The sequence below is a fragment of the Gopherus flavomarginatus genome, chromosome 5 (genome assembly GCF_025201925.1).
Source record: "Gopherus flavomarginatus isolate rGopFla2 chromosome 5, rGopFla2.mat.asm, whole genome shotgun sequence".
Taxonomy (NCBI): domain Eukaryota; kingdom Metazoa; phylum Chordata; order Testudines; family Testudinidae; genus Gopherus; species Gopherus flavomarginatus.
This window is the reverse complement of record NC_066621.1, coordinates 38,869,692-38,892,589: the sequence shown is the minus strand read 5'-3', so window position 1 is coordinate 38,892,589 and position 22,898 is coordinate 38,869,692. Positions and strand designations below refer to the sequence as shown.

At 51.9% G+C, this 22,898-nt stretch overlaps 1 protein-coding gene and 1 long non-coding RNA gene across 2 annotated transcripts in view; one reads left to right on the top strand and one right to left on the bottom strand.

Annotated features, from left to right (window-relative positions):
• PPP1R32 (protein phosphatase 1 regulatory subunit 32) overlaps positions 1-22,898 on the bottom strand; it is a 346,274-nt gene that overhangs the window by 196,361 nt on the left and 127,015 nt on the right. The gene's annotated exons all lie outside the window — the stretch shown is intronic.
• LOC127052676 (uncharacterized) lies at positions 13,176-15,043 on the top strand. Its single transcript, XR_007774856.1, has 3 exons — positions 13,176-13,279; positions 14,179-14,216; positions 14,823-15,043. It is a non-coding gene; the product is annotated as an uncharacterized LOC127052676 (long non-coding RNA).

Here is a 22,898-nt window from a genome sequence, read left to right as displayed (position 1 = left end):
AATGTCAGGGCAGTTCACAGTCTGTTCCTTGTAGGTCCCAGGCCTCCTTCTCAGGCCCTGGCTATGCTGCAGGGACGCTGCGGGTTGGACACTTGCTCTGGTGGTGGCCACACACTCTCAGGCTCTGGGTTGCAGGGACCCTTCTCCCCAGTGTCAGCCCTGCTCTCAGGGTTATGATCCCCCTCCAAGTCTGGCCTGCAGAGCCTCTTGGCTGAGGCGTCTCTCTGTGCTGGGCCCACTGCCCAGGGTCCCCCTCGCTCTCCCCAGCTGCTCACCGCACCCAGCTCCGGACTGCTCCAGCCCTAGCTCCACACTGCCTCAGCACGGCTGCTGCTGCTGCTCTGCCTTCAGCGCCCTGGGCTGCTTCTCTGGCCTCCCTGGCTCCAGTTGCTACAGCTCTGCTCCCAGGGCAGGTCTGCTCTGCAGGCTGCTTCTGTGACTCTCTCTCAGCTCTCACTTGCTTCCTGGACTGCTTGTCTGGGCCTTCTGGCTCTGGTTGCTGCAGCTCCCCTCCCAGGGCAGGTCTGCTCTCTCTGGGCTGTGCTCTGGCTTTTTGGGCTGCAGCTCTGCTCCTAGCAGCTTGGCTTGGGCCCCTACTCTCGCCTTAGCTCGGCCCCACTCTGTCAGACCCAGGCAATTCCAGCTCACAAGAGGACAGGACCCACCCTGGCCTTCTGTCTCTTTGATTAGCCTGCCTGCCCTGTCAATCAGGCTGACCTGGAGCATTGGCCTCTCCATTGTTCCTGGGAACTGTCAGTCTCAGGGTCCTGATTTGCCATTGATCCCTCCCCTTTTAGTGCTGGGAGCTAGCAACCAAACACCCTCACTGAATGTTAGTAAGGGGATAACAGTCCCCTTACATTCCCCCCTGCTAAAATTCTGCCACAGCCACAATATTCACATCAGTACATCCGGGCCCCATAAAAACAACATATATGCACATCATATTATATTAAAAACCCGTTAACAATTATCAAAAGAACATTTAACATAGTTAACACTCCACATCTACTTAATATTATACATAACAATAATCATTAAAACACTACATAGAACCAGTAACATAATTATCTCTAAGTCTAACAGGAAGTACACCCTTATCAGCCCTCTGGGACTTTCTTTAGACTGGTGGTTTGTTACTCATATTTTCTGTTTTCCTGTCCTTGGGTAGTACTAGGTCAATTTGAGGGATCCGGCCATTCTCATTAGGGTTTGGGTTTACCCTATTGGTTTCAGTCTCCTCGGGAAATGCTGCACTATGCCTTCTACGAGCCCTGGTCAGATTAATAGTCCAACGCTTTAGCTGGTCCCTACGTACTACTCGCTCAGGACCTCCTTGTTCAGGCTGTTTAGCATACACTGGCGGTTCGGGATTGTTGTGGGTGACTATAGTGTGGGGATTTGGCTTCCATTTGTCCTGTATTTTATTACATCTCCGGCGCCTACCGCTACGAACTGGTACACAGTCACCAGATCGGATCAGAACCCCACTGGACTTGCGATCATAAGTCCTTTTCCTACTTTGGGCTGTGTCTTTAGTTGTACTGAGAGCAACTTTCCAGGCTATCTTCAGCCTGTCATGGTGACCTTTGACCTGGTCATCATAATTGGTCACCTCATCCTTAGGAAAGACTTCTTGATGCTTCTCTGGCAATGCCCTTATGTTAGCCACACGTGCAGGAATCAGCCCTTGGCGTGCCGCTTGAACTGGAACTGGCAGTCTCCCATCACATCTTTCTTGAAGAAAGGTAACTCGTCCTCCCTTCTCCCTCATCACCTGCAGCTCATTTTCTGGTACACAGCGGTATTCGTCAAGGATCTTCGCTTTTCAAGGAGGAATAAAGGTCTTCCGTTTTCTGCCCACTTTAACATTTCCAATATGCCTTGTGGGGCCCAGGGAATGACTCTGCCTCTCCACTCAAGCCAATACTCTACTCAGCACAGCATTCTTCGTAGAGTGGTCGTGACAGTCATCCTCCTGGTTCCTTCTCCTGGTAAGAGTAGCTCTTTCAGCTCACTAATGATGTTCATTCCTAGAATCCCTGGGACTCCTCCCATATCGCTCCCTTTTGAGGCTTTGTCTTTCAGGATGAAGATGCATTTTCCTGGCAGTGTTTGGCCCATATACTCTATGTCTGCTTCAAGGCAACAGCTGTTAGACGTACAAACTGTGCGCTGTGCATGGTCAGGTCCTTGTCCTTCAAATATTTTTGAAAATGCGACTCAGTAATGGTGGTGACTTCTGAGCCAGTATCTAACAAACATCTGGTCTTCACCCTTGCTATACATACTACAGCAGTTAGACAGTCTCCAAATGCTCGCTTACAGAAGTCGCTAGATATGCTGGCACTGCCCACGTTCTTCTCACTGTATGCAGAGGATTTTCCACCAAGGACAGGCCTAGGAATTCTTCTGCCACTGCTTGGCCTTCTACTCTAGATAGACCACTTGCTCCTGGAGTCCCATTGGTTTCAAGTGCCTGGGACTCTGTTCTCCTTCTCAGTGAACATTCTCGGCTAGTATGTCCTGGCCTTTCACAAGTGTAACAAATGTATCTTCCTAGCTCGTCCTTCAGTGGGGCTCTTTGGGATCCTGGTGCCCTTGGATCCTTTGGCATACTAATGGGATTTTTTTCTTTCGTCACCAACTCGGTCATCACTTTCAGCATCTCCCCCTGTTGGACTACCAGTTTTTGGACAGCTTCACTTAAGCTTTCCAACGTTAGCTCTGTTTCGGGCAAGGCCTTTTCCCCAGCAGCTGCATTCACTAGGCCCTCACTTCGTGTACGGGGGTTAGGCTTGGCTGTCTCTGCAACAGGAACTTCCTCTTCTTCTGACCACATAATGGCAGCCTGCATGAGTTGATGGAACTTCTTACTGGGCTCTTCTTTAAACCTCCTTTTCATTTCATGTCAGAGGGAATCACCATGGAGCCCCAGCACCAACTGCTCTTTCAGAACCGTATCTGGGTCTGGAACCCGTTGAGGGTCTCGCCGCTCCACTTTACTCATTCTCTCCTGGAGGTCATATGCGTATGCCCGGACAGTTTCACCAGGCTCCTGCTTTCTCTCAAAGAACTCCTTTAGTCGGGTTTCAATAGGTACCTTGTCTCCATACACTTCTAGAAGGAGTTCAAATACCTTTTCCACATCTTTCTCGTCTGGCACTGCCATGAACTTTACTGTGGCCTTGGCCTGGTCCCCGAGGTGCTCTTCTATGAAGTCCACATGATCTTCTTCAGGTACTCTTAGCACACGCAGAGCCGCTTTCACAGACTTGACCCACTCCTCTACCGTAATGTCTCCTGGTCTAGTTGGGAAGCCACCAAACTCCGTGACCTTCTGCTCCCGTGGGACATAAATAGTAGGGGGTTTCTTAGCTTCTGCTGTCTGTTGGTCTATTACTGCCTTGGCCAGTGATAAGGGCTTCTCTCTGTTCAGTTCTAGCTTGTTGTAATGCCTCCGCTTGGTCTGATAATTTGTGCTGAAGTTCAGCAAAGAGGGTTCGTTGTTCTTCAATTCCAGCCATAATAGAGCGCTCAACCGGGCCTGGACAGTGCTACTAGAACTCAACCAGTAAACCAGTAGGGTGGACACTGTGGATAGGATCCTGTTTGTGATGCCAGTTATGTCAGCGGGAGAATGGTCCCGCTATTGTGGGGAACTTTCCTGGCTTCTGCACTACGCTGGTGAAGTGGGCTGGCAAAAGGATCTGAGTCCTCGCTCCCACTTCCTTTACCCAGAGGCCTCCCTGCCCTTGAGGACTCCCCTTCCACCCTTCTGTCTGGCAGAGTCCTCGTAACCTCAACAAGGCTGGGTCCAGGATTCCTGGGGGGCTCAACCCCGAACCCTGCTGTGGTCACCCAGGACAGGGGCTAAGGTGTCCTCACTCTGGGGTACTCTCTTTGCACTGCGCATCTCCCTGACCCATTGATCACATCATACAATATAAAGCATATACAAGTTATTTAATTAACAATTAATTTAAAAAAAGAATAAGGAAAAATGGAAACGGTTAAAGGAAAACATATCACCCTGCTCTGTAGCAGAGAACATTACAAACAGTCTCTCTGGAATGTCAGGGCAGTTCACAGTCTGTTCCTTGTAGGTCCCAGGCCTCCTTCTCAGGCCCTGGCTATGCTGCAGGGACGCTGCGGGTTGGACACTTGCTCTGGTGGTGGCCACACACTCTCAGGCTCTGGGTTGCAGGGACCCTTCTCCCCAGTGTCAGCCCTGCTCTCAGGGTTATGATCCCCCTCCAAGTCTGGCCTGCAGAGCCTCTTGGCTGAGGCGTCTCTCTGTGCTGGGCCCACTGCCCAGGGTCCCCCTCGCTCTCCCCAGCTGCTCACCGCACCCAGCTCCGGACTGCTCCAGCCCTAGCTCCACACTGCCTCAGCACGGCTGCTGCTGCTGCTCTGCCTTCAGCGCCCTGGGCTGCTTCTCTGGCCTCCCTGGCTCCAGTTGCTACAGCTCTGCTCCAAGGGCAGGTCTGCTCTGCAGGCTGCTTCTGTGACTCTCTCTCAGCTCTCACTTGCTTCCTGGACTGCTTGTCTGGTCCTTCTGGCTCTGGTTGCTGCAGCTCCCCTCCCAGGGCAGGTCTGCTCTCTCTGGGCTGTGCTCTGGCTTTTTGGGCTGCAGCTCTGCTCCTAGCAGCTTGGCTTGGGCCCCTACTCTCGCCTTAGCTCGGCCCCACTCTGTCAGACCCAGGCAATTCCAGCTCACAAGGAGGACAGGACCCACCCTGGCCTTCTGTCTCTTTGATTAGCCTGCCTGCCCTGTCAATCAGGCTGACCTGGAGCATTGGCCTCTCCATTGTTCCTGGGAACTGTCAGTCTCAGGGTCCTGATTTGCCATTGATCCCTCCCCTTTTAGTGCTGGGAGCTAGCAACCAAACACCCTCACTGAATGTTAGTAAGGGGATAACAGTCCCCTTACATTCCCCCCTGCTAAAATTCTGCCACAGCCACAATATTCACATCAGTACATCCGGGCCCCATAAAAACAACATATATGCACATCATATTATATTAAAAACCCGTTAACAATTATCAAAAGAACATTTAACATAGTTAACACTCCACATCTACTTAATATTATACATAACAATAATCATTAAAACACTACATAGAACCAGTAACATAATTATCTCTAAGTCTAACAGGAAGTACACCCTTATCAGCCCTCTGGGACTTTCTTTAGACTGGTGGTTTGTTACTCATATTTTCTGTTTTCCTGTCCTTGGGTAGTACTAGGTCAATTTGAGGGATCCGGCCATTCTCATTAGGGTTTGGGTTTACCCTATTGGTTTCAGTCTCCTCGGGAAATGCTGCACTATGCCTTCTACGAGCCCTGGTCAGATTAATAGTCCAACGCTTTAGCTGGTCCCTACGTACTACTCGCTCAGGACCTCCTTGTTCAGGCTGTTTAGCGTACACTGGCGGTTCGGGATTGTTGTGGGTGACTATAGTGTGGGGATTTGGCTTCCATTTGTCCTGTATTTTATTACATCTCCGGCGCCTACCGCTACGAACTGGTACACAGTCACCAGATCGGATCAGAACCCCACTGGACTTGCGATCATAAGTCCTTTTCCTACTTTGGGCTGTGTCTTTAGTTGTACTGAGAGCAACTTTCCAGGCTATCTTCAGCCTGTCATGGTGACCTTTGACCTGGTCATCATAATTGGTCACCTCATCCTTAGGAAAGACTTCTTGATGCTTCTCTGGCAATGCCCTTATGTTAGCCACACGTGCAGGAATCAGCCCTTGGCGTGCCGCTTGAACTGGAACTGGCAGTCTCCCATCACATCTTTCTTGAAGAAAGGTAACTCGTCCTCCCTTCTCCCTCATCACCTGCAGCTCATTTTCTGGTACACAGCGGTATTCGTCAAGGATCTTCGCTTTTCAAGGAGGAATAATGGTCTTTCGTTTTCTGCCCACTTTAACATTTCCAATATGCCTTGTGGGGCCCAGGGAATGACTCTGCCTCTCCACTCAAGCCAATACTCTACTCAGCACAGCATTCTTCGTAGAGTGGTCGTGACAGTCATCCTCCTGGTTCCTTCTCCTGGTAAGAGTAGCTCTTTCAGCTCACTAATGATGTTCATTCCTAGAATCCCTGGGACTCCTCCCATATCGCTCCCTTTTGAGGCTTTGTCTTTCAGGATGAAGATGCATTTTCCTGGCAGTGTTTGGCCCATATACTCTATGTCTGCTTCAAGGCAACAGCTGTTAGACGTACAAACTGTGCGCTGTGCATGGTCAGGTCCTTGTCCTTCAAATATTTTTGAAAATGCGACTCAGTAATGGTGGTGACTTCTGAGCCAGTATCTAACAAACATCTGGTCTTCACCCTTGCTATACATACTACAGCAGTTAGACAGTCTCCAAATGCTCGCTTACAGAAGTCGCTAGATATGCTGGCACTGCCCACGTTCTTCTCACTGTATGCAGAGGATTTTCCACCAAGGACAGGCCTAGGAATTCTTCTGCCACTGCTTGGCCTTCTACTCTAGATAGACCACTTGCTCCTGGAGTCCCATTGGTTTCAAGTGCCTGGGACTCTGTTCTCCTTCTCAGTGAACATTCTCGGCTAGTATGTCCTGGCCTTTCACAAGTGTAACAAATGTATCTTCCTAGCTCGTCCTTCAGTGGGGCTCTTTGGGATCCTGGTGCCCTTGGATCCTTTGGCATACTAATGGGATTTTTTTCTTTCGTCACCAACTCGGTCATCACTTTCAGCATCTCCCCCTGTTGGACTACCAGTTTTTGGACAGCTTCACTTAAGCTTTCCAACGTTAGCTCTGTTTCAGGCAAGGCCTTTTCCCCAGCAGCTGCATTCACTAGGCCCTCACTTCGCGTACGGGGGTTAGGCTTGGCTGTCTCTGCAACAGGAACTTCCTCTTCTTCTGACCACATAATGGCAGCCTGCATGAGTTGATGGAACTTCTTACTGGGCTCTTCTTTAAACCTCCTTTTCATTTCATGTCAGAGGGAATCACCATGGAGCCCCAGCACCAACTGCTCTTTCAGAACCGTATCTGGGTCTGGAACCCGTTGAGGGTCTCGCCGCTCCACTTTACTCATTCTCTCCTGGAGGTCATATGCGTATGCCCGGACAGTTTCACCAGGCTCCTGCTTTCTCTCAAAGAACTCCTTTAGTCGGGTTTCAATAGGTACCTTGTCTCCATACACTTCTAGAAGGAGTTCAAATACCTTTTCCACATCTTTCTCGTCTGGCACTGCCATGAACTTTACTGTGGCCTTGGCCTGGTCCCTGAGGTGCTCTTCTATGAAGTCCACATGATCTTCTTCAGGTACTCTTAGCACACGCAGAGCCGCTTTCACAGACTTGACCCACTCCTCTACCGTAATGTCTCCTGGTCTAGTTGGGAAGCCACCAAACTCCGTGACCTTCTGCTCCCGTGGGACATAAATAGTAGGGGGTTTCTTAGCTTCTGCTGTCTGTTGGTCTATTACTGCCTTGGTCAGTGATAAGGCTTCTCTCTGTTCAGTTCTAGCTTGTTGTAATGCCTCCGCTTGGTCTGATAATTTGCGCTGAAGTTCAGCAAAGAGGGTTCGTAGTTCTTCAATTCCAGCCATAATAGAGCGCTCAACCGGGCCTGGACAGTGCTACTAGAACTCAACCAGTAAACCAGTAGGGTGGACACTGTGGATAGGATCCTGTTTGTGATGCCAGTTATGTCAGCGGGAGAATGGTCCCGCTATTGTGGGGAACTTTCCTGGCTTCTGCACTACTCTGGTGAAGTGGGCTGGCAAAAGGATCTGAGTCCTCGCTCCCACTTCCTTTACCCAGAGGCCTCCCTGCCCTTGAGGACTTCCCTTCCACCCTTCTGTCTGGCAGAGTCCTCGTAACCTCAACAAGTCTGGGCCCAGGATTCCTGGGGGGCTCAACCCCGAACCCTGCTGTGGTCACCCAGGACAGGGGCTAAGGTGTCCTCACTCTGGGGTACTCTCTTTGCACTGCGCATCTCCCTGACCCACTGATCACATCATACAATATAAAGCATATACAAGTTATTTAATTAACAATTAATTTAAAAAAAGAATAAGGAAAAATGGAAAAGGTTAAAGGAAAACATATCACCCTGCTCTGTGGCAGAGAACATTACAAACAGTCTCTCTGGAATGTCAGGGCAGTTCACAGTCTGTTCCTTGTAGGTCCCAGGCCTCCTTCTCAGGCCCTGGCTATGCTGCAGGGACGCTGCGGATTGGACACTTGCTCTGGTGGTGGCCACACACTCTCAGGCTCTGGGTGGCAGAGACTCTTCTCCCCAGTGTCACCCCCGCTCTCAGGGTTATGATCCCCCTCCAAGTCTGGCCTTCAGAGCCTCTTGGCTGAGGCGTCTCTCTGTGCTGGGCCCACTGCCCAGGGTCCCCCTCGCTCTCCCCAGCTGCTCACTGCATGCAGCTCCGGACTGCTCCAGCCCCAGCTCAACACTACCTCAGCATGGCTGCTGTTGCTGCTCTGCCTTCAGCTCCCTGGGCTGCTTCTCTGGTCTCTCTGGCTCCAGTTGCTACAGCTCTGCTCCCAGGGCTGGTCTGCTCTGCAGGCTGCTTCTGTGTCTCTCTCTCAGCTCTCTCCTGCTTCCTGGGCTGCTTGTCTGGCCTCTCTGGTTCTAGTTGCTGCAGCTCCCCTCCCAGGGCAGGTCTGCTCTCTCTGGGCTGTGCTCTGGCTTTTTGGGCTGCAGCTCTACTCCTAGCAGCTTAGTTTGGGCCCCTGCTCTCTCCGTAGCTTCGCCGCACTCCATCTTACCCAGGCATTTTCACCCTGGCCTTCTGTCTCTTTGATTAGCCTGCCCGCCCTGTCAGTCAGGCTGACCTGGAGCACTGGCCCCTCGCCATTGTTCCTGAGGACTTTCAGTCTCAGGGTCCTGATTTGCCATCGATCCCTCCCCTTTTAGTGCTGGGAGCTAGCAACCAAACATCCCCACTGAATGTTAGTAAGGGGATAGCAGTCCCCTTGCACACAGACAGTGTCTCCTCCAGCTCGGGGGCAGGGTCTCTGCGGGGGCATTAGAAGGTCCCTGGGTCTCTCCCGGCTGTTGACCCTTTGGGGGCCCAGGATGGAATTTCTCTTTCTGTGATTTTCTTTAGAGCCTGGTTGATTTAATTCACATGCTGAGAAAAGCCGCTTAGAACCAGGCATTATATGTAAAGCCACCATCACCGCTCAGCTATGGCACAAGGAGCAACAAACCCAGGGGTTCCCCATCGCACCTGCTCTTCACACGGTGCCACGGCTCGTGTCGCAGGTAGGCAGGTTGGCAGAGTTACAGGGAAGGCTGCAGAGTCAAACCTTCCAGCACTAGGAAATGCTACAGTTACAGGTTCCTGAATGACCTTAACTCTGCAGGTCCATTACGATGCCAGCCTTTAAATGCATAATCATGCATTAAAGTTACCTACATGGGTCATCAGCCGGGCTTGAACCCAGAATGAAAAGGGATGGAATTTTTATGGAAATCCTGGTCAGAGGAAGATTGAAGACCAGACCCCGTGGTCGCCTGGCTCTCAGCCTGATTCACCTTCCACAAGGCTGCACGGTATGTTGAGGTGACCTGTCCCCCCTCTCCACAGAGACACAGACAAGCTGGGAGCTGCATGACACCTGGTGAGGCTGACAGCCCCCAGGTTTCTTGTGTTTTGCAAAGCCCTCTGCTTGCTTTGACCGCAGTAGATTTTGCCTGCAGATTAGAGACAACATGTGATGGACGCAGGAAGAGACGAGACTTCGTTGACTTCCTGTAGCTATAGCCACCAGCTGAGTTTCTTATTTGGGTCTCAGTGAAGCTGGGCATCGGGGTGGTGGTGGCAGTGCTGAGGGTCCCCTCACTGCTCCCATTATGGCATCTGCTCTTATGATCCTCTTCCTTGGTGAGTATCGGAGACAGCCAGGGCTTGTGTCCATGGGGATGGTGGGGGTGGAATCTGAGACCAGGGTGCGTGCCCATGGGACGGGGAGATCTGAGACCAGGGGGTTGTATTGAGTCACTCTAGGATCTGGTCCCTAACAAGCTATCTCCTTTCTAGGCTGCTGGCTGGCCAGGCAGAACGGAGTGTCTGAACGTGAGTATCTATGGAGCAGGGGAAACTTTAGTGTTCAGGACGGGGAGGTGGGGGGAAGCGATTTCAGGCCTATTCATACCCACAGCAGCCCCATGGGCAGGGGCTTAGCACCCCCTTCGCCCCCCACCCCCTCGCCCTGGGTCCTGCCCCCAGGGAGTGTGGGGCTGCTCCGCCCCCTGGGCACCCTTCCCTGCTGAGCCCCCTCTCTGGCCGGGTTCACTGAGACCCCTACATGCAGGATCCCTGGGCCCTGGGGCACAATGCAGCCTTTTGGCTTAAACCCTTCCTGCCCGCGTTGTAGCTGGGGGACAGGAGGTGGCTGGGTTATGTGGGTGGCCAGCAGCAGCCTGGGGTTGTTCGCTACTTTTCCACACTGTGCGGGCAGGAAGGGACAAGCTGCTTCCAGCCACGGAGAAGAAGGGGAGAGATGAGCTCTGCAAAGACATGGGCCAGGTCATCCCTTCCCCCCAACTCTTTCCCGGTCTGTAACCTCTCCCTGTGGGGGGCACTAAGAATGCATTTGTCACCCCGCCCCATGTGAACCCTAAAGCCTCACAGATAAGAAGGTAAATAAAAAGAATCCAGCTATGCAGTATTTCTTTTCAACAGGGGCTCAGTCAACTGGATGTGAATTTGAATGTTTGTACTGTGTAGTTCTGATTGATTGTCGTTGAACTCGCTTGAATAGAGTAACTTTACCAGGTGTCCCATATTCAGCATAGGGAAATATGCTCACCCTACTGGTGGTCTGAGATCAGAGCCCAGCCCTGCCACCAGTGCAATCAGAGTGACTCTGGATTGACCCCAGAGGGCTGAGATCAGAACCCAGCCCACAGGTTCCCTGGGGATGCAGTGACGTGTCTGTTAGCCCTGGCGCTGTCCCTGGGGCTGGATGCTAAGGGCAGGTAACAGACACATGGGGAGGGGTTTGTGTCTCCCCATCTCACTCCTGTTTGTGTGTGAACGCAGAGCTCCCTGTGCCCAGACCCTCCATCTCTGTCAGCCCCAGAGGGATGATCGCCCCAGGGCATGTCATCACCATCTGCTGTTAGTGTCCGTGCGAGGGCAGGAGGTTATTTCTGTATAAAGTTGGATTCCAAATCCAGACGGTGGATGCTGATGGGGACGGGGGTGAATTCACCATCCCCAGTGCCAGACAGGAAGACAGAGGGGCATACAGTTGCCGGTCTCGCTCCAGATCAGAGCCTCCTGACTGGTCCTATCCCAGTGATTACGTAGAGATCTATGTAGCAGGTGAGGGATCAGTCTCAGTGTCTCTGCTGCCAGCCCCATATGCAGCCAGCCCTCAGGGGGTCTCTGGGCAGATGGGACACTCCTTGAAGTGTCACTTAACCTGCCTGTGCCTCCATTTCCCCTTGTATGAATGGGGGATAATCATCTCTCCTGCACCTTGTGTCTGGTTAGATAGTCAGGACTTGGCTTTAGGGTGGGGACTTTTTCTCACCATGTATTTCTTTTCAACAGGGGCTCAGTCTGTGCAGCATCCAGCACGTCTGACTCCTAGCCCTCTCCTGATCTGACCACTAGAGCCCGCTCCCTTCCCAGAGCCAGGAACAGAACCCAGGAGTCCTGACCCCCAGGCTGCGGAGCCCCATTAAGTAGCTAGACGGGTACAGAGAGGTGCTCTGGATTTTAGACAGTTTCTGGCATAGCTCCCAGGAATTTCTTGGATCTCGGAGAGGTTCCTCTGGCTGGGTTTTCTCCCAGGGACCCCATCTCTGGGACCACGCGGTGAGGATGGGGCACAGTGACTGTGCCGGGCTCTGTCTCACGGTCTGTCTCCTTCTCACTGCAGAGATCTCCTACCCCAAACCCTCTATCTCCCTGCGCCCCAGCAGGGTGGTTGCCCTGGGGGGAGCCGTGACCGTGCGGTGTCAGGGTCAGCACCAGAACATGAGGTTCCTTCTGTACAAAGATGGAAACCCGACCGTGCTGCAGCCTGTAGACCCTGCTGGGAACGTGGCTGAGTTTTCCATTCGTAACATGAACTGGAGAGATGCAGGGAGCTACAGCTGCTCTTATCGCTCCAAAAGGTACCCGTTCCTCTGGTCACATCCCAGCGACCCCGTGGAGCTGGTGGTAGCAGGTGAGGGGCCTGGCTCAGTATTCCCACTCCCAGCCCCACACCCAGCCAGACCCTAAGGGTGCAGGGCCCGCCCCCCTAGTCAGTGGGGCTAGAGCACAGAACCCTCTGGGGAGGAGAACCAGCTCCTCTGGCTGCGGGGAGCACACAAAGTGCCCCTCTAAAAGAAGCTACATTTTTATTTCCGTGAATGCCCTTGATCAGGGGGTCTCTGTGCCAATTGGACACTCAGAGCCAGGGTCTGCTGGGTGCCCTGGGCCCAGCAGAGGGGACGCCCAGCTGAGGGGGCAGGGATGGAATCACTGCTGGGTTCCCCAGCACGGGGCAGCCTGGAGGTTCAACTCCAAGGGTGGGTGGATCCCTGCCCATGGGGGAGTTGCAGACCAGAGGCCTTTACCAGCCTGTGACTGCATTCCAGGGCTGGCTGTGCGATGCCCGCCTGGGCTGGGGGCTGTCAGGTTAAAGAGCAGTGGGAGCTGCACACGTTGGCTGCTCAGAAACAGCCTGGAAACAACAGCTGTGAGGAGACCCCCAAGGATTCCCAGACAGCAGAAGTCGGTGTGGGGGGGGAGCTGAAGTCTGGGATGAGATTTTTTGTGGTGGAGAGAGAAAGAAAACAGCAGGGGACAGCAGTCAGCAGCTCCTTCCCCCGCCCCCAGCGCTCTTGGTGGAAACAGCTGTGTCATTGAAGGGGCCAGGCACAGAGCTGGCAGGGAGAAAGTCCCGTTGACTTCAGAGGCATGGGGCCTAAGGTACACCCCCCACACACCCTGCCGCCACCTCAGTACAGCCCTCTGCCATTGGGAGTGAACCCCCTGACCACTATTACCCAAAATCCCCTCTGCTCCTGCCCCCCCAGTAGCCCCATAGAATGTTCTCCTATGGGTCCCTGGGTCCTTGAGGTGGAGGGGCTGGGGCAGCAGATAATGAACCAGTTGCTCATGGTGCTCACATCCTGGTGCTGCTTCCCAGGGGGATCAGAACCAAGCGCAGCACCGGATCTGACCTGCCTCGTCATCACTGGAGTGAGCCCGGTGGCCGCCAGCCTCTTCCTCCTGGCCTTCCTCTGCTATAGACGAACCCGAGGAAGTGAGTGCCCTGCATAGGGAGGGAAGGCTTAAACCTGCTGCTAATCAGGGCTGGGAAGGGGTCATGGCTTGGATGGGAGACAGCAGGGAAGGAAACCCAGGGGGTGGGGCAGGGGCCCAGCAGGGGGCGTCTCCCCAGGCAGTGAGAGCTGGCCCCAAAGCCCCTGGGCAGCATGAGGGGACCATGTGGTTGGGGTCTCAGCAGTGGGCACTGTGCTGCTGGGGGTGGGGCCTGTCTCTAGGGTATTCACATTCAGCAGCTGGCAGAGCAGGGGCGGGGAGATTCTGTGCTGGGCCCTCCTTCCTGGCTGCCCTATAGGCTGTAGGGCTGAGGGGCAGGGCGGGTACATGAGATCCAGGTCAACTCATGGACGATTCTGCTTCATGTCTCTGCAGGGAAAGGACCAGCCCTGAGACAGAGCAGGTGAGACCCCAGCTCCACTCCCCACCCCCGATCTACCTGATACAGGACATAGGACTGGGTTCTCTCCCCAGCTCAGGGAGGGGAGTGGGGTCTAGTGGTTAGATTGCAGGGGCTAGGAGCCAGGACTCCTGGGTTCTGTTACTCTCTCACTCTCTCTTTCTCCCCGTAGGGAGTCTGAGGCTGCAACCACAGTCTGTAAGTCACACATGAGGCGACAGCCAGGGGGGAGGGGTGGGTGTCCCTGGCAGGGGCCATGTCCTGTGTGGTGGGATGCCGATGTGGGGTGCAGCCCCGACTCACTGTGTGTATTTGGGGGCATCCTTCCTGCACCATGGGGCTAGTGACCCTGCCCCATCCCAGTGGGCTGGGGGGCAAGTGGGCCAGCCTGCGAAGCGCTGAGATGGAGGGTGGGGGGCTGGGCCCGGGACCCTGATCTGGTCCCAGACCCTCACTGCGTGGGTGTCTCTATTCCACAGATGCCCTTGTGGGTGAACAGAAGCAGCTGGATGTCCTGGTAAGTGCCCCCCACTCCTCACCCCCCCCAATACCAATGGACCATCCAGCCTCCTCCCCACCACACCCCGACCATCTGGCTCTGCCCAGGTCCCACTAGAGCCATGTTCTGAAGCTGACCCCCAGAGTCTGCCTGCCCCCTCCGTACCCCCTCAGGGCAGACACCGGAGCTGGGGATCAGCAACAGGGATCCATCTCGGGAGGGGTGGAAGACCCAGAACACAGAGAATAAGAGCCTGACCCTGGACCCCCCAAACTCACCTTGACCCCCCTCAAACCGTCTTCCAAATGTTTGCATTTGTCTGAGACTTGGGGAGGGTCAGCGGAATTCCATGGGGGGGCAGGTGCCAGGAGGGCGGGTGGGGGCTCTGTGGGCTGGAGTGGGTGATGAGGTGTTGCTGGATTCCGGCGGGTGGGGGGAGCAGCTCTTGGGAGCCCCCTGCTGGACAGGACAGAGCCTGTCAGAGCAACTGTGCATCCGGGGGGGGGGGGGGGCATTGCTGCCCTCTGGTGGCTGAGGTCAGAACTGTCTGGTGTGTGTGTGTGTTGGTGTTAGCACATGTGCACATGCAACCACACTCACACCAGTGTCTGTCTCCCCTGCCAGTCCCAGGAGCCCGACCCTGGTGCCGATGGACTCACCTATGCCGAGCTGGAGGCGCTGCAGGCCAAGTGAGGGGGCCCAGCCCCTGCCACCGAGCCCGTCCTGTACGCTGCCATCAATGTGAGCAGGGGGTCCGATGGGCAAAGCCCCAGGGATGCAGGGGCCCTCCCTGCCCACACCTGTAGCATGAACCAAGGGGAAGTCATTGGAGAGATGGGGTAGGAAGCATCGGCCACAAGGGGATGACTGCGTGATTCCCCCCCGCAGAGAACAGGCTCGGCTCATAGCCCCCCCATAGCCCTCCCTCCAGCTGGTGCTGCCCCACCCAGCCCCACAAGTGGGGGGCCAGTGGGGTTCAGCACCGGGCGGGGGAGGGGATGTGCCGAGGCAGCTCTTTGTGCTACTTGCATCCCGTTAATCTCCAGATGTGTAATAAACACAGAACCACAAACCAGCCTGTGACATCCCCTGGTGTTATCCGACGGTGAGCTGCTTGATCACTCCAGCCCTCCACTCTGGGAGCCTGCTCCACTGGGAGACCCCCACCCCCGGGCTGCTCCTGCACAGCCTCTGGCGTGTGAGCTGCTCCCAGCTCCAGGGCAAGGCCGTCCTTAGGCTTTATGGTGCCCTAGGTGGGATTATTAAACTGGTGCCCCTGTGCCTGTCTTTCTCTTAGCAACACGAACATAAGCTTACAGTATTGGAAAACTTGTCACATGCATGTTATTAAAACCAGTTTAACTTAAATAAGCACACTGTAATGCTGATGTACTAGCACTAAAGAAGTAGCACTATAGAAAAAATTCTGATTTGACAGAATGATGCAAATATAATTTTTTTAGTTTGTCAACATTTTATTGGAAATTTCTATGAAGAGGTATTGAAACAAGGATTTGTTTTTAATTGAAAGCAATTGTTCTGGCTTTTTGGGCTGCAAAATCAGTAATAATGTCATCGTATGACAAGGACAAAGTGATGTCTTGTTTGACTGCAAGAATAGCAAGACCAGTCAAGTGTTCCTGACTCCCTGTAGAGCGGAGATAGTTTTTAATGAGCTTTAGTTTTGAGAAACTCCGTTCTCCTGATGCTACTGTTACAGGAATTGTCAGTAGAATACGAGTGGCAATGTACACATTAGGATATATGTCAACAAGTGTGCTGGTATGAGTAAACTGTACAATGTCCATCATCGATTTTGCGTGTGGCAACATTGATGACAGTGTACTTAATTCTTCATACAGTTCAAGTCCATTTAAATCAAAACGATCGCCATGCTTCAGGAGGCTCTCTCGGTCAGGGGTCCCCAACGTGGTGCCCGAGGGTGCCATGGCGCCCACCAGCGCCTGTCAGTGCACCTGCGTACTGGCTGGCGGACGAGCATCTGCTGAAATGCTACCAAAATTCAGCGATTTCAGCAGCAGCGCCTCTGGATGACACCGCTTGCCACCGATAAGCAGCATCATCCAGAGGCATCGCCGCTGAAATGCCGCTGAATTTCAGCAGCATTTCGGCAGATGCTCGTCCTCTGCCATGGTCCTTCGTCTGGTGACCACCAGATGAAAAAGGTTGGTGACCATTGCTCTAGGTTCTTGCACTTTGTCATTAGTTGCTCTTGTTTTCCTGTTTTGTTGAATTTAGTTCTGCTCAGCCCGCTACCAGCTGAGTGAATGGAACCCCAGGCCGACAGCAGATTGAGTGGCTCATCCGGGGTCTCAGCTACCGGCCTGCTCAGCCCACTGCCAGCCTGGGATTCCTTGGGGGTCTCCAGATCAGTAGCAGGTGCTGAGTGGGGCCGGCGGCCGGGACCCTGGGTGGCAAAGGGGCATCAGCCGGAACCCAGAGCAGCGGCAGGCTGAGCCGCTCAGCCCACAGCCGCATGCCATCAAAAATCAGCTCGCGTGCCACCTTTGGTACGTGTGCTGTAGGTTGCTGACCCCTGCTCTATACACTCATAAGGAGATGAGCATATTACAGTTGTTGGAGGGGTCTATTTAGCAGTAACAGGACTAGAGGAAAGTCAGTCAACATTTTTTGTTTCTCTGATGAAAACTGGCCCACTCCCTTCCCCATACCAAACTTGTCACAAATAATTGTCAACAACTTAATTTTCTGTTTTTAAAAAAAAAATATTGAAATTGAATTTAAGATGGTTAGCAAGCATTTTTTGCGAACAAATTTGTTAAATGACAATCTAAATGGCAACACAGTACTGCTTCCATGCTTGGCTCACCCCCCAGCCTGCTGTCCAACAGCTGCAGTAGAGGAGGAGATAGGTGGAAAACTGCAGGACCTCAAAATCCACCTCTTAGGGTGCAGAGTGGCAACAGCAGCAGCAAACCCTCAGCTCCGATCACACGCCAATGGGCACCACTGCCAGCCCAATGGACCATGGTGAAGTTAGCACAGCATCTGATCTCAGGGACGGGGCACTCATGGAGCCACAACAGCTCATCCTGCCCTGTGCAGCTCCCCCCGGATGAGATGGATCACTGCCAGCCTGGGGGAGAGACACGCTCCCCAGCTAGGGTGACCAGATCCAGATGTCCTGATTTTATAGGGCCAGTCCCGATATTTGGGGCTTTGTCTTATATAGGTACCAATTACTCCCACCTAGGGTGACCAGACAGCAAGTGTGAAAAATCGGGATGGGGTGGGGGAGAATAGGAGCCTATATAAGAAAAAGACCCAAAAATCAGGACTGTCCCTATAAAATCGGGACATCTGGTCACCCTACAGGTGAGTTCCTTCCCCTACCCCTTCCCAGAGACCCCAGCAGCGAATCCCCACCCCCTGCCCCAGACTGTGCTGCATTCAGCTCTCTCTAGGACCCAGCAGCCCTGCTCTTACATGCTCCACTGCTTCCCGTCTGTCCAGGCTCCCCGCAGAGTGGTGCCCCCAGACCTAGTGGTACCCTAGGCGGCTGCCTGTTCTGCCTATGGCTAAGGACGGCCCTGTCCAGGAGTGAGCACTTTGGGCAGCCACTGCTTGAAATGTGCAACCGAATGTCACTAGCCGATATCTCCGGTCCCCAACACATCCCTGGGAACCTCCATCTTGCAGTGCTCAGTTCTGCCTGCTGGACGCTGCAAGCTTCTGTGAGTGTCAGGGGGGCTCATGTGGCTCAGGCCTGATGCCTTGGTGAACCGACGGGCGCCGGGTGTTACCCCCCCCCGTCCTCCTCCCTTCCCCGGAGAGTCCCCTCACCTGCCCTGGAGGAGCCTTCAGCCTCTGCGCGCTCACACTCCACTGCATGGCTGCTGCTGGCCCCTTGGGAGCAGGCGGAGCTGCTGGTGCTGGACCCGGGGTCACCCATCTCCTGCTCTGGGCAGACTGGGGGCTCTCTAGGGGCTAGGCAGGGGGTGGCCCCTGCTGGGCCCTGGGGCTGGGCTCCTGGCTCCTCTGCTTCCTGGAGAGGAAGCCCCAGAGCCACCATGCCCAGCTCCCGCCCAGTCCTGGGTCCCTCTCGCACAGCTGCACCCTGGGCCACCTCCATGTTGGCCCAGAAGGTGCCTCAGGCCCAGCAGGAAATGTGCTGCCCAGGCCCAGAGCGAAGGGCTGCAGGGGGCTGTGTTAGCAAATCTCATCTCCTTGGGAGGAGATTCCCCCCCATTTCTGCCCCTTCCCAGGCAGAACAGGGAAGCCTCTGAGGGTGTGCTACGTGCCACTCACTTGCTCTAGGTGCCATGGAGCTGGGTGGCAGATGCTCAGAGTTGGCCCATCCCTGGCCCTCTTCCTCGCTTTCCTGCCACGATGTGAGCTGGGAAAGGTGCTGCACTGCGCGGTGCAATGCCCTGCCAACAGGGCTGACTGTAGAAACCAGGAGACTGACCGTGGCTGTGAAAACAAGACGATGTTTTATTGCCAAGTGTGATGCAGTAGGGACTATCTCCATGGGGGGATGGGAGAGCAGGGGATGAGGGACAGTACCTGAGCCTGTAACCTGAGCCAGAAAGGTGGGTAGGGGGAGTCGACACCTTTGCCCGGGAAGCTGGACAAAGAGAGAGAGCCTGCTGAAGAGGTTTTTGGGGTCAGTTTTGGGCTGGCCAGGAAGAGGCAGAGAACCCCAAGTCTGGGGTCTAAGATCCTTGCCCCCAGAGGGACCTGGCTAAGGGGTACTGGCTGTACCTACAAGCCCTGCTTGGGACTGTGTTCCTGTTGTCTAATAAACCTTCTGTTTTACTGACTGGCTGAGAGTCACGGTGAATCACAGGAAGTTGGGGGTGCAGGGCCCTGACTCCCCCACACTCCGTGACACCAAGGGATGGAGAAACTCAGGCCAGCAGCCAGGGTCCAGAACACGGACCTACCACAGGCAGCACCTCCCAGCTCACGGTCTGCTAGCACCTTACTCACATTCCTGACACCTGGCAAGTCCTGGGCTATGGGGGCGGGACCCCAACACCCCTGATGGAAAATTGTGGCCTGGGCAGGGAAGTCACTGGCTCAAGGTCGCCCTGGGAGCCAGTGACAGAGCCAGGGATGGAGCCAGGAGTCCTGTGTCCAGACCCCTGCATCGAGCACTAGAGGAACACTCCCTTTGAGTAACAGGGTCTATAACACTTACCCACTATTGTCAGTGCTCTGAGATTTAACCAGGGAAAGCCGCCCTGTGAGTGCTGTGCAGCACTGGGCCATTAAATCTCAGATCCAAATCCCTAGAATTTACATCTGGACTTTCAGTTCAGCCCAGTACAGAATGAGGAGCCCGAGACCTTAGATCGAGGAGGATCAGCCCTTCCTGGACTGGGAGATGAGCTAGGAACCTTTTCAATCCCTAGGCAGATGGATTAAAAATAGATTATTTTTAAAATAGGAACTGGATTTTTTAAATTAAATTAACCACAGGTTTGTTTGTTAAACTAAACCTGGTTAAAATTAGATATGAAATTGACAACCTATATTAAGCCCTCACCTTATTATAATCTCTTAACATAATTGAAAGAGAATAGAAAAAAACCAATATTAAGTAGTACATATTTACTGCCAAGTTTTAAGGACAGTCAAACCACTGAAGCCCCTGGAACCAGAATTACTTGAAGCGCTGAAACAGCTTTCAACAGCAGTAGCCTCCTTTGAAAGCAAAGAAAGAATATTTTCCTCATTTCAGTTTATTCATCTAGTTCGGTTCAATGACAAATTCACAGGATTTAAGAAACCCCTGGGGAGTTGACCAAGCAGGCAAACGTGTTTTCTTCCTTCAATCTATGAATAAAAATGAGGTGGGATAGGATGAGATCTACCAGTTCATACATCTGGAAGGACATGAGCAGAAGGTATCAATTCAGTTAACTAATTACAGATAATATTTCCTTTGTTTAAGAACTGAGATTTAAATGCAAAACATTTTTGATCAGTGTTTTTTCTTATGCGTTTCTTTCTGTCTCTGCCACGGCCTTGCTGTATAATCACCTCTTGCTTCTTATCTCCATTTCCACCTCCTCTGTTTGAGATAGAGACACTTCTCTAACTCCCAGCAGTAGTGCAATTTGAGTAGGTCATGACCGTTAGACACCTTTGAGTTCCAAAGGACAATGGGTGATTGTTGTTTGGGGCAAGAATCCCTAAAGATTTCCTGCTTCTCCCCATCCAAAGCCAATGTCACATCTTTCGGTTTGGAACCAACGGTTGGAAATTCTGTTTCCCTCAGTCTCCTATTTCCTTCAATTGTTCCTTGGATTTAGAGCTTGGTTGCTAACTGGACTTGAATTTGTTCCTGGATTCCTGGCTGTTCCTAGTCAATGAGGGTCTCAGTCTGGCCTCCAAAACTCAGAATTCCAGAACTAGACATCAGGGTGGATTGATTTAAACCATTGATTTTAATCATGTTTTAATGTTGCATTTTTTCATTATTTTCCTACTGATAGGCTGATTCTCGTTAGTTGATAACCATTAAAAATGTTGATTTGCAACTAAATATAGTCTTAACACTGAATTTGGTGCTTTTTCTTTTGCTAACCGTGATGGTATAAACTATAACTATGCACATTGATTTAAGCAGTTATATGGAGTAAGTTACATTTCTTGAGTCTAATTTTGACATTTTTATTATGTTGGAAAGTGGCAAATGATGCATTTATGTCCTAGATGATGATGATGATTTTTTTACTTCGGGTTTGTCCAAGCTCTATTTGGATGGAAATTCAAATGCACAGAAACAGCATTTTCAATCTATTTATTAATTAAATAAAACTACCTTAAATGTGCTGAATACAAAATAACAAAAAAGTTACCGAAACGTATTTTTCATTTAAACCTAACTGATGAAAGGACGGAGCTGCAATTAGTGAAACGAACTGATTGTTTCTGGTCATCGTCTCACTCAGATTTTAGATCCCCCCACATGTAGTATTATTCAGCATTAACATGGGTTGTCATAATTTCAAATTTAATCCCCAATAGTCTTGTTTTTATTTAAAAAAAAGTATTTTATTTTAAATAAATATAATCCAATTGAATTTTTTTAAACTCCTTTTGAGGCTTTTTGTTTTTTAAAAAATCATTTTTATTTACCCTGATTTTAGAAGAACTTCCACATTCAAGAGAACTGTAAACCGCGCGTATTCAGTTAAAGGAGAGAAGGCAGCAAAATTCATCACAGCAATAATTTGTTGAAAATTATTAACTCGATCTTAAAGAGACTAACTATAGGGTTGGACACTTGCTTGTTTATGTAGGCCCAGTTTCCATCCCTGAACCAGTAACAATTGCATGGGAAAATGCCCCAAAACCCTGTCAAATTGTCTGAGCCATTCCTCGTCTGTTCTTGTTTTGTAAATTTCAGATCAACAAAAACTTCCCCAGGGCAGTTGGTGCCCATGTGGCGCTGCAGGCAGAGGAGCCTGAGCAGTAGCCTTGTGACATCAAAGGTAGCTCAGCAACGCCTCCATCACTCACTCACTCCCCTAACCCTGATCTTAAATCCTCACCCTGCCATCTGCCTGGGTCATCTCCCCCATTGAAACTGGCAGGTTCATTTGTTGACTCATTTTAACCAATGGGGTTGAATTATGCAAATCACCTGGAGAGAATTAGCACTGATTGGCTGAGTTAACTCTGATGTCACAAAGCGCCTCTGCCTACAGCACCAATTTAATGGGGATGGTGCAGAAAATCAGGCTTTTCTGGTGCTGCTGTTTTCCAATTGTCACCAAACCAACAAGGTTCTTCCCACCGATGCCTAGAAATTTTAGAATCAATTTAACTCAGTCTTCAAAAATGATTGTGTTACAGACAGACAAAGAAATGCTACTGAACTGAGCATTTGGCCTTGCTGCACTCAGCCAACAGGGACCTAAGTAAGTCTCTTCCCTGTTAACTCAGTGAGAACCCCAAGCGCAGCCCATCTGTGTGGAGACTTTCCGGGCTGGGAGCTGAGCAAGGGAACAGACGGGCAGACGACAGCATCAGTCCCCATAGGAGATCATTCTGGGGGAGATCACCATCAGCACATGATTCCCACACCACCTCTTTGTGAACAGCCCCACCCTTGTCAGGAAGACGAGCAGCAGAGAGAAATGGGACAAGAAAAGAGAAAAGAAAAGACAAGAGGACGGGAAGTAAAGGCAAGTGAAAAATAGCAAATTTGAAGTGCCCCAGCAAATAGTAGTTTCCAAGGCCAGAAAGATTCACTCTGACCATCTCATCTGACCTTCTGTATTACACGGGCCATGGAATGTTTCTCAAAATAATTCCTGTTTGAATTTGAGCAGATTTTTTTAGAAAAACACCCCATTCTGATATTTAAAATGCCAGTTATAGAGGATCCATCACAACCCTGTGTAAATTGTTCCAAATCCTGTCAGTTAAATATGTTCACCTTATTTCCAGTCTGAATTTGTCTAGCTTCAACTTGCAGCCATTGGATCTTCTTATCCCTGTGTCTGTTAAAGTGATGAGCCCATTAGCCAATATTTGTTCCTTATGTATCAGAGGGTAGCCGTGTTAGTCTGGATCTGTAAAAGCAGCAAAGAATCCTGTGGCACCTTATAGACTAACAGAGGTTTTGGAGCATGAGCTTTCGTGGGTGAATACCCACTTCCTCAGATGCATGTAATGGAAATATCCAGGGGCAGGTATATA